Genomic DNA, 12,193 nt, shown 5'->3' with positions numbered 1-12,193 from the left:
TTCCAAAAAGGGATAGAAGTCACCGTCGGTACTTCAGTGATCGTCTTTTACATGATATAACAACCAAGAATGAAGAATGGACAAGGAAGTACCAAATTTCAAATAGAAGCAGTAGTTCGATCAGTAATGATTATGGGAAAAACGTAGGTTTATAATTTAAAAATAAAAGCGAAGAAAGTAGTAACTAAATGAAGCTAAGTACACCCGATTCTGTTTTTGCACGGATTTTTTTTTACATGGCCGTGCAAAAAATAAATTTAAATTTATGAAAAAAAGGAGAGATGTAGTATAGTGTTGAAGTATGAATTAAAAGAAGGCCATGCTGGAGAGCGATGACAGAAAGAAGAGTGAATAAAGCATTGTGAGTCTATGTTCAAAAACCTAACGCTGTATTTTCACTCTGCTACAGTACCGTTTTGACTCATATTCCGAACACTTAAGGCCAACGATGACTTCAAACTCATCTGGAGGGCATAAATTAGCAGATATTTGTGAAAATTGTAATCTAAAGCCTGTCCACGTTAAATTTCGGACACCCAAATAATGGCAGCAAAAAAAAGTTACTCATAATTCAACAAAAACAATTGTTTATTTCAGAATAAAAGAGTTATATCTACAAAATAAACAGTTGACAAGGATGTTAATCCTTCTTTCTGTAAAATTCTCGAACTTTCTGTGGTACACCCGCCATCCGTGTCCGAAATTTATCGTGGACAGGCTTTAATCACAAAGTCTAAATATTAGCTGTTGGGTGTATCGATAAAAATTTTGGTTTAAACTTGTTTAGTATTGTTTTAACGTGAAAGTATGGAAAAACATTTTGATTCAAATGCCGAACACTGTGTTCATTCTGTCTTATATTCCGAACATCTTGATTCAAATTCCGAACAGCACGAAGAAATCATATTCAAATGAAAAATTTTGCAAACAAAATATCTGAGCTAGTTTAACTGGTCTCGAGCTAGAGAATCATTACTACTCCCGAGGAATAAAATAGATTGAAAGACGTAAAAATCGAATTTCAATTGACTGCCATTTCCTTGCAATTTGATGATATATTTCACCGAAACATTTCAACCAAATCGTTATACAAAAAAAGAGTGTTCGGAATTTGAGACAAAACGGTAGTTAGCTTCAGCCTCTAGGCAGCATTTTGGGACTTATATTGTAAAATATTTTCAATTCTGACCTACCTAACTTACCCCAGGGATGTCAAAATTCTTTATTTGTGGATGACACAAGCCTCTCCGTCAATATTGGATATTTGTTTTTCATACATGAAAAAAATCTCACATAAACCAAAAGCTCTTTATTTGAAACCTTCAAGAAGACATGTTATCACGATGAGAGGAGTTCCAATGAATTGGCAATTGGCCCCAATGACAAAACTTAAGCTAAACGTACAATATAGAAAAAATCTTAATAACAGAATACACGTTTAAAACTACGCTTATAAGCTTCCCGTGACACATTAAAATCAAACACAAAATAACACTTATTGAATAGATGGGACATGCTGCGTATTGGTTCATGCTGACCATAGTTCGTCCTCGCAGAAGGAATGCTGAAGAACGAGTGTGACCGAAGGTTTCTGCTGCGTATGTTTATATCAAGCATGCCGAGTAATGTAGAACAGTCTATATTGCCTTGCAGAAGGTCTCCAATAAAACAAGCTTTCGCCACATTACGCCTCGCTACGAGTGGTTCCAAATCGATGAGCTGGCAGCGGCTCTCATAACTTGGTAGGTTGAGCGGGTTTCTCCAATTTAGGTGTCGTAATGCAAAACGAATAAATTTTCGCTGGATCCGTTCAATGCGGTGTACTTCATTTTGATAAAACGGGGCCCAGACAACTGAAGAATATTCCAGTATGGGACGCACGATCGAACAATACAACGATTTCAAGCAGTAGGCATCCTTGAACTTCTTAGCAAACCGAAAGAGGAAACCTAACTGAGATGAAGCTTTAGCAATGATGTAAGCAATATGGTCTTTGAAGGACAATTTAGAGTCGATCAGAACTCCCAAATCCTTAACCGTTGATTCACGCTTTAACTGCTCGTCTGCTAATGCATAATCAAAGTGCACGAGTGAATGCTCGCGGCCGAATGAAATAACAGAGCACTTCGATTCATTTAGTGACATACCGTTTTGATTCATATTACGGACAGCTTCAAACTCCGGACACTCTACTTTGTATGGGAAATATTTCACACGAAATGTTTCAATTTTTGTCGTTCAAAAGTTCTCACTTTAGAGGCTCGTTTTAATAAGCATTTTCCATAGATATCTATGGAAATTTATAATGTCCAACTACCTTATGTGTCTTTCTAGTAGTTAAACGATTTCAATTGATGATTTGACTTTTCTATTCATGATTTGTTTGACCTGTCCGGAATTTGAATCAAAGTGTCCGGAATATGAGGCAAAAGCGAGGAAGCGTCCGGAATAAGAATCATGATGAGTCCACACGTTTCTATTTATTTGAAATTTTTCATGTTACGGAACGGAAATCTTCACTCACCATTCCAAAGTTAAGTGTTTTGAAGGTTCGATAACGCAAAGGAATCTTATGGAATGGTTTATTTTACATGCTTTTTGACGAGTTAAACTTCAATGAGGCCTTAAATGTCCGTAATATGAATCAAAACGGTACGATTTACACGACACCATTCGGCAAAAGATTCCAGCTGATGTTGCAGAAAAATAGCATCACGCGGTTGCTTTATCATGAAGTATAGCTTCAGGTCATCGGCATACGAAAGTTTCATACATTTAAGAATGAAGTTTACGTCATTCATGTATAGCAAGAACAGGAACGGTCCAAGATGACTGCCTTGGGGTACACCGGACCAAACTTGGAACGCAGGAGAAACATAATCGCCGATTTTTACAGACATACTACGGCCAGTTAGATAGGATCGAAGCCTGCATAGGACCCTGTCATTCATGCCTAATTTGTCGAACTTAGCCAGAGCAATTTGATGATTCATTTTATCGAAGGCTGCGGAAAGGTCGGTGTAGATTGCATCTACCTGATGCCCACATTCAATTTGGCGTATCAAGTAAGAAGTAAAGCGTTTACGTTTCGGACGTTTACGTTTTTTCTATCATTTTTTCATCTTCGCATTTCTATCACCAGCATGCTGATGGTGACGATTTTCCACGGTAAGAAGATAGAATAATACGATCCGTGGGTATCTGCAGTGGATTTGACCTCTCCTCGCAGCAAACTTTCACGAAATTAAGAATGATTCGAAGTCCAAACTGTAAACGACAGGACCAGTACCTGTCAAAATTGATGCGTGACGTCACAGTGCAGTGGAGTATTGCCTACATGATCTTTAATTAACTGTGCAATCAAAACATTCAATTTAGTCATGTTGTATACTGCACCAATATGAACTAGCTGTTGTTATACCCGGAAGAAAGATCACTACTATTATTTTGAGCGATTTCATCTGGTGCTCAACTTTTTAGCCTGTAGCGTGAAAATTTTCAAATTTTATGATAATGAAATTAAGTATATTTTAGTTCTCTGCCAAAATTTCAAGCCGATTGCTCATAGGGAAACAATGTAACAGCATTCCAAATTTGAGCGTTTTGTAAAAAAATCGGCTTTCACTACTATTATTCTGAACACAACTGTAGGTATAATAAACGAAAGCAATGTTTGGAATGATTCAAATAAAGGACATATTCAGCCAAACTAACCTAAAGGACTCTGGGTTCAAATCAGACTGAAATAGGATCTTTTTCGGGTTGAAAATTTGATTTCCCAGGACATTGATTATCTTTGTCCATTCCACATGATACACGAATGCAAAAATGCTCAAGTTCTCATTTCATAAATGTGCAAGTGCGTATATTAACATTAAACTGAGAAGTAAGCTTTTTCTCAGTAGGAACGTCGTACCAAGAAAGAAATAAGGTACCGTGGGGTAAGTGGATACAGAAAAATCAAGAGTCAACTTCTTTGTTATGTACAGCTAAAGTGAATAATGTAATTAAAACTTTTTTCTGTGGATAACCAATAAAGGACTAATATACTTCATATCGTAATTTATTTTGATTTTTTTGATTGTTATGTATTGAGTATAAAAGACTTAAAATTTTGCACCAAATTATCCACTTGCGCCACCATGGTGGGGTAAGTGGATCACCAATATAAAATATCTATTATCAAAACAAATGTGGTCTAATTATGTATTGTAAGAATGATTTTACTCTCGTTCTTGTTATTAGTAACTAGCACTTTGTTACATTTTGATAATTCAAAATTAAAAAAATATTTTTATTTTATCAAAATTGTATGAAAAATATTTATACATTAGTTCACACTAATTCGTTCAAAAAAAAAAAATCTAACGTTGTGACTAAAATAATTTGCAGAAAAATCATCCATTGATACACATAAGCTATACATCAGTATTGTGGGATTATTCCTAACGATGTTTTCGGAAAACATACGTTGTTAAAAATATTAATAACATTTACTTTTGTATTACAAACTGAAATCTTTTTATTCTATTTATGTTTATATCAGTATCATCTGTCTAGAACAATTTATGAGGTCAAATAAGGTACAATAATATGCTTTCAATTTGAAAATTTGTATATTTTACTCTTTTGCAACTCAGTTCAGATAAACCACGAAAAGTTTCGTGTTAATTTTGAAATTATTATTTTTCTATATTTTTTACACCAGAAAGGTTAAAAAAAACTTTTATGTGGATTAATTAATATTTTTCATCGTCAATTTGACAAATTTAAGCTGGGAGTGGAAAAAATTAAAGGAAAACTACATTTGCGGATATTAAAACTTATTAAAATTCTCGTAAGCAGTCTGCCAATAAATGATAATAATACTTGATCCACTTACCCCACCCCATTAAAAAGTAGGGGTAAGTGTACCATGTCCAATATATCTGTATTTATTTATAAAAATCACATATTTTTCATTGTGATTCACTCAATTGGAACTGAAATGCTCACCATGTGTCGAAATAACTAATAGTATTCGGTTTTAGACAGAGATACAATGGATTTTTGATTGATGGAAAACAATTTTCAAATTAATTGATTGTTGCGGCTAACAAGTTTGCCCACTGATACACTTCCCCCACTGTACCTTAGAAGATTAGCAGTAAAAGAGTCGGTCTCATGCTCTATGCGATTTCTTCTATACGAAAAACGGTCCTGTCGTCTCACAGTGAACTGCAAATTTCACTCTAATCCTACGCCTTCCACGTGCCATGACTCATCAACCGGAAGAATACCTATGTGAATACCGTTCGGCTCCTCGCAGTCACTTCAACCAAGATTAAAATTGAAACATCTCTTGCGAGAAAGATTTACCGAGCCGCACAATAACCTGGCATTGTCGTCGGCGGCGGCGTAGTCGTGATTCAAGCCAAGTCCACTTCACTTTCCTACTTTCACAATGTGCCGGAACTCTTTGACGGAGCGGCGGGATGGAACGGAAACTCCAGGAAGATAATGGATTTCGCTCTCGCGCGGTGTGCTGAAACACATATATTATTGAACTTGCATGGACCTGCGATTTATTTTTCATCAAAATAATCGGTAAACGCCTAAAAATAAAAAATGCTCATCTGAATATATAGTCAATTCTCCAGAACTCCATATTGAAGGGACCATCGAGTCAGGGAGGTATTGAGTTACAGAACAATAAACTAGAGCAAATGCGATCCAAGAAACCATCGAGTTAGCCATGAAAACGCACTTTTACTATGGTTCTCTTATTCGATATCGAGATACGAAATACCGTTTTGATTCATATTACGGACACTTAAGGCCTCAGTGAAGTATAACCCAGCAGAGAGCATACAAAATAAATCATTATGTATGATTCTTTAGCGTTATCAAGCGTTGGAAGCCCTTAACTATCGAATGGTGGGTAAAAAACTCGATTCCGCAACTTGAATAATTTTTAATAAATCAAAATGTGTGGCCTTTTCATGATTCTTATTCCGGACGCTTCCTCACTTTTGCCTCATATTCCGGACACTTTGATTCGAATTCCGGACAGCTCATGATAATCATTAATGGAACAGTCAAACCATTAATTGAAATCGTCAAACCACTAAAGAGACATCTAAGGTAGTTGGGCATTATAAATTTTCAAAGATATTTATGGAAAATGTTTACTAAAACAAGCCTTGAAATCGAGAACTTTTAAACGGCAAAAATTGAAACATTTCTTGTGAAATGTTTCCCATACAAAGAAGAGTGTCCGGAATTTGAAGCTGTCCGTAATATTAATATTAATGGTATTGAGTTAGGATCTGTTGACTGTATCTTATCATCAATTCGTCTTCGAGATGTGTCAAATTGATCTTTGGACGGATTAGATTAATCAAAATTTATGTACACCCGATTCTGTTTTTGCACGGATTTTTTTTACACGGCCGTGCAAAAAAAGTTTCCATGCATTTTTTTCCGCCAAAACCTTATTTTTGCATGAAACGTCGAGAAATGGTGTTACTTTTTTTGCACGGCTTTTGAAATTTTGAACTGAAAACTTTTTTTGCACGGTACACATCTCCCTTGCAAAAACAGAATCGGGTGTAATTCTATTATTCTCATATGAACTAGCAATTGATGATTTCGAATCGATATTCCAAATAGCGAGTTTTATGTTCCAATTAATCGATTTTTTTAAATCGATGTAAGGAGCACTCATAATCGAGTGAATCGATTTTTTGTTTCGATTCAAAAGGAGGGAAATGAGATGAATTTTTCAACGAGTTGATGTACCATAAACCTAGTTTTGAACTTCGTAATATATGCGTTTCAGCACACCGTGCCTCTTTAGCAGTTAAATTTCATGGTATTCAACACGCGAAAACAGGAAACCAAGCTTGGCTTACGGTTGGATATTTCGTTGTTGGTCCAGGTGATTCTAGTAGGCCCGAATGGCCTACTGCGATAAACCAGAAAAAATCGCAGCAAAATCATGACTCGATACTACGCAATGGAAACAGCTTTAAGCCTAGTGTCAAAATCTCGTTACAGCTTTTTCATTGCCACACGGCTCACAATGGCCACCAACCAAAGTTACCTTTTCGTCAGAATTGGCATTTCAATTTCGAACGGAGGGTTCGATGGGATGAAAATTGCGCTGCTGCAGAAGAGCGCTCATAATGGCCCATTGATCCACATGGAACACGGATCGGCACGGGATTTCAACGGAATCCATTACCTGACTGACTTACTCTCGGTGGGCAGCCAACCAATATTGATATGGAAAATCTACCTTCGTTTGGCTTTATGGAAGAAGCCATGAAAGAGAAGAAGGTGGGGGGATGAAGGTGTAAAACGTCTCCATTTGTAGCATTTTTTCTCCTTAAATGTCACCTTTGCATTTAAGGTTAAGATGAATCGAAGCCAAATTTCAAACTTTCAAGAGCACGGATCTGGAGAACCAAACATCCGTTTGAGCTGAAAACCTTATCGATTGGTCACCACCATCTAGTGACCAATCGATTAAGTTTTCAGCTTAAACGGAAGCTTGGTTCTCCAGATCCGTGCTCTTGAAAATTTGAATTTCGGCTTCGATTCATCTTCACCTTAATTATTGATGAATAATTGCATCGAAATGAGAAATCAGTTTTAAAACAAGGCTCATCGTGGTCAGTTGTTCCGAATTAGGAAGATTTAGGCAGGAAATCATGAATTCCACTAGGGGAATCAAGGTTTCCTTCCAAATCACAAAGAAAGGAAATTTTCAGAACTCCACTCAGTGCCGTCGGTGCTAAAAGTGGGGTCATGGAACAAAAAATTGCCGCATGGATGCTAAATGCATGATTTGCGGAGGTTCTTCTCATGCTAACGGCGTCTGTCCAGTGAAGGAAGATACCGATAATTTCATATGCGCCAATTGTGGGGGCAATCATGAGTCAAATTTTAGGGATTGTCCTTCACGCAAGAGAGTCGTAGAGGCTCGTGCCAGGCAGATGAAAGATAATATCCGTTACGATAACGGTCGTTTCCGGAGTTTCCCTGGTAGAGTATCGGACAATGCTCATTTTTCAGTTAACGATCGCTTGATTAGGAATCAAACCCATCAGGAAGATTATAATCATGCTCATTCACAAACTAATTTTATTCCGTCGAGTTGTGGTTCAAATATTTGAATTTCGAATGAATCTACCCAAGGAAAATCCTTTGCCGATATCGTAGCAGCTAATTTGAACTCCTCCCCTTTTCATACTATGAGTATCCATTCTAATTAATTCAAATCAAATAAAGAAACCCTGTCGTCACAGGTAACATCAACTCCGCCTCTTCGTCTACCGAAAATTCGAATGGAAAATCATCAGATAATGTACCCACTTCAAGTGACATGTCTGCCTCTGATTTTAATTTTCTAACTGAACAATTGAATCTAATGATTGATGCAATGTTCGAAGCCACCACTATGACTGAATCAGTCCAAGTTGGTGTAAAATTTACTAATCAAATTGTTATTGGATGACGTTTTTCTTCTTCTTCTTCTTCTTCTTCTTCTCTCTGGCGTTACGTCCCCACTGGGACAAAGCCTGCTTCTCAGCTTAGTGTTCTTATGAGCACTTCCACAGTTATTAACTGAGGGCTTACTATGCCAATGACCATTTTTGCATGCGTATATCGTGTGGCAGGTACGAAGATACTCTATGCCCTGGGAAGTCGAGAAAATTTCCAACCCGAAAACATCCTCGACTGGTGGGATTCGAACCCACGACCCTCAGCTTGTTCTTACTGAATAGCTGCGCGTTTACCGCTACGGCTATCTGGGACGTTTTTCTAATGGATCCAAATAATAATTTAAATATTTTAAATTGGAATGCTCGTTCTCTGAATGGTAAAGAGGACGAGCTGTTTAATTTTCTTACAGCTAAAAACATGCATATCGCTGTTGTTACTGAAACCTATTTAAAACCTGGATACAAACTAAAAAAAAAGTCCTAACTGTTTTGTTTATCGTAATGATCGACTTGATGGGGCATGTGGGGGAGTTGCAATCATCATTCATAGGCGTATAAAACATCAACTGTTTTCGTCATTTGAAACTAAAGTTTTTGAAACTTTAGGTGTTTCTGTTGAAACACTGCTTGGTAAATATACTTTCATAGCTGCCTATTTGCCTTATCATTGCTCTGGACAGCAAGTTAATTTGCTCCAAACTGACTTGCGAAAATTGACTCGCAATAAGTCAAAAAAATTTGTCATTGGTGACTTTAATGCCAAACATCGGTCATGGAATAATTCTCAAAGTAATTCCAACGGCCGAATTTTATTTGATGAGTGCTCTTCAGGATATTTCTCAATTCAATACCCTGATAGCCCTACATGTTTTTCCTCTTCTAAAATTCCATCTAAGATTGACTTGGTCTTAACCGACTCTAGTCATCTTTGTAGCCAACTGATTACTCATGCTGATTTTGATTCTGATCATGTCCCTGTTACATTTCAAATATCCCAAGAAGCGATTCTCAATCCTATCAGCTCCACTTACAATTATTTACGAGCCGACTGGAATATATATGAAACGTATGTTGACTCTAAGCTTGATGTAAACATTTCTTTAGAAACTAAAATTGATATTGACAATGCCTTTGAAACTTTAACAAATTCCATTGTTGAAGCCAGGAACATTTGAATCCGTGAATAATCACGGACGATGATCTTAAACTCTTGATCCGTCTTAAAAACGTGAGGAGAAGGCAATTTCAACGCACTCGTGATCCTGCTATGAAAATTATATGGCAGGATTTGCAGAAAAAAATCAAGAAACGTTTTTCACAATAAAGAAACAAAAATTTTGGAAATAAGATTTCTCAATTGGACCCTGGGCTCTAAGCCCTTTGGAAATTATCTAAAATTTTGAAAAACCTCAGAAGTCTAAACGGCATTGAAAGAGGAAAACAAATTATTACTAACTAATTGCGAAAAAGGCTCAAAAACTTGCTATACAGTTTGAAAACGTGTACAATTTTAATTTAGGTCTTACTAGTCCAATAGAAAATCAAGTAACTCAGGACTTCGAAAATATTCTCAGTCAAGAGAACATTTTCGAAAATTCCTGGCAGACTGATTTGGAAGAAGTGAGAACTATTATTAAAAAAAATAAAAAATATGAAAGCTCCTGGTGATGATGGAATTTTCTACATCCTCATCAAGAAACTTCCAGAAAGTAGCTTATCATTTTTAGTTGATTCATTTAACAAATGTTTTCAGTTGGCATATTTTCCTCACTAAAAATCCTGCAGAAGCTTCTAGCTATCGTCAAATCAGTTTGCTTTCCTCCATCAGTAAACTTTTTGAAAAGGTCGTTTTGAACAGAATGATGGTCCACGTCAACGATAATTTATTTTTTTTTTTCCAATGAACAGTTCGGATTCCACCATGGACATTCGACCACTCATCTACTTTTACGTGTAACAAATTTGATCCGTTCCAACAAATCTAAAGGATATTCTACTGGTCTTGCTCTTCTACACATAGAAAAAGCATTCGACAGAGTTTGGTATGAAGGTTTGATTGTAAAATTAAAAAACTTTGATTTTCCAACATACATTGTTAGAATAATTCAAAGTTATCCGTCAAATCGTACACTTCAGGTTAATCATCAGAACTCCACGTCACCTGTGTTATCTGTAGTAAGCGAAAAAAGTTTGAATTTTGGAAGTAATAATATTTCGTGTGATTTGGCTGAAAATTTAAAAAATACAGAATTTCAGTAACAACAATTATTTTTTGTCACCGCTTATCATGTACCTAATACTTCTAAAAATGATTCCACGAATTGTGTCCTTCTATCCCCTCGCTCCCCTTTCTCCAGAGACCACCTCATAACATCATGGAGACGCATGGCTGTTTATCGTTGCGTCAGTCCCCGTCAATAATCAATATTTACCCGAAAACTTACCTTCTTTTACTCTCCTTTGCGTTTCGTTCCGCTCTCCACCGAGTCTCGCCTTGATCCACCAAACAGAAAGAACCCAAGTAAATGGTCGATTCGTCCTTGCTTAATAAAATACGTGCGTTATTCCCTCCTTATTATTCTTCCCCGCAAGCAGAAATTCAATCCACCGGTGGCAACACATGTGAGCAGAGCACTGCCCTTGTTCGCATAGTCGACGTAAGCGCCAATATGGTCGAAAAGTACTCGATATTGAAGGGACCATCGAGTTTGGGAGGTATCGAGTTAACACAAAACCAGTGCAACTGCGATCCTAGGGACCATCGAGGTAGCCATGAAAACCAACTTTAACTATGGTTCGCTAACTCGATATCGAGATACGAAGTATCGAATGAAGGTGGATTCATTGTATAAAGTGATAACTGAATGACATGAGTACATACACCAACTCATCCAAACAAACATAAGTTTTGTCTAGTGTTTGCTCGGATAGTTTGGCGTACAAACCTGTGATATGACAGTGACCGAAAGTTTACGTCAATTTATGTATATACACTTTCTTGTTTGTTTGGATAAAATCAAGTATGTGTTTTGATTGACAAAAGTATGGCATGAAACAATAAATCACCTTTATCCAACTTTGGTGGTTACGCTGACTATGCAAATATGGGCAGAGCAGACAAACGCAACACCAAACTAGGCAGTCCAAGTGAGCAGAAGAGGAATACGAAACGCACCGGAGACCGGCGCTGACTGGAGAAGCCCCACTTCCCTCGGCTTTTATCAGACGTCAACCAACCCAGCACAGCGATTGCAGTAGGCTGTGGGCTCTACGGTGGTCCATTTTTGTATGAACAAATCAAATTGTAAAAATACTTTGTTGCAATGCTTAAATTTGTTCATCAGAACCTCCTGAAGCTAATAAAAAAGTTTGGGTGAAATCCGTCAACTTCTTCTTGGAATTACGTCCTTACTGGGGCAGAGCCTGCTTCTCAGCTTAGTGTTCTTATGAGCGCTTCCACAGTTATTAACTGAAAGCATTCTTCGCCAAAGTTGCCATTTTCGCATTCGTATACATGACAATGTAACTGGAATTGTTTTTGATCGATATTTCGAATACAAACTTCAAGTTCGTTTAGCTCCCCATTGGAGTTGACGGATTCCGCTCAAACCTTCATAGTGACTTCAGGGAGTCATAATGAACACATATTGGAGGTGTAATGATTTAATAGTTTTCTGATTTGATCACAATGAGCCACCCTATTG

At 37.0% G+C, this 12,193-nt stretch overlaps 1 protein-coding gene across 8 annotated transcripts in view; it reads right to left on the bottom strand.

Annotated features, from left to right (window-relative positions):
* LOC5566546 (calbindin-32) overlaps positions 1 to 12,193 on the bottom strand; it is a 302,845-nt gene that overhangs the window by 280,150 nt on the left and 10,502 nt on the right. For 6 of the 8 annotated variants that reach the window (XM_021853168.1, XM_021853173.1, XM_021853174.1 and 3 more), the window contains exon 3: positions 10,934 to 10,982. The gene's annotated coding sequence lies outside the window, so the exon portion shown is untranslated. Of the gene's footprint in view, positions 1 to 10,933; positions 11,033 to 12,193 lie in introns of all 8 variants that reach the window. The other 2 variants (XM_021853171.1, XM_021853170.1) reach the window with 2 other exon arrangements.

The sequence above is a fragment of the Aedes aegypti genome, chromosome 3 (genome assembly GCF_002204515.2).
Source record: "Aedes aegypti strain LVP_AGWG chromosome 3, AaegL5.0 Primary Assembly, whole genome shotgun sequence".
Taxonomy (NCBI): Eukaryota; Metazoa; Arthropoda; class Insecta; order Diptera; family Culicidae; genus Aedes; species Aedes aegypti.
This window is presented reverse-complemented; position numbering and strand designations above follow the sequence as displayed.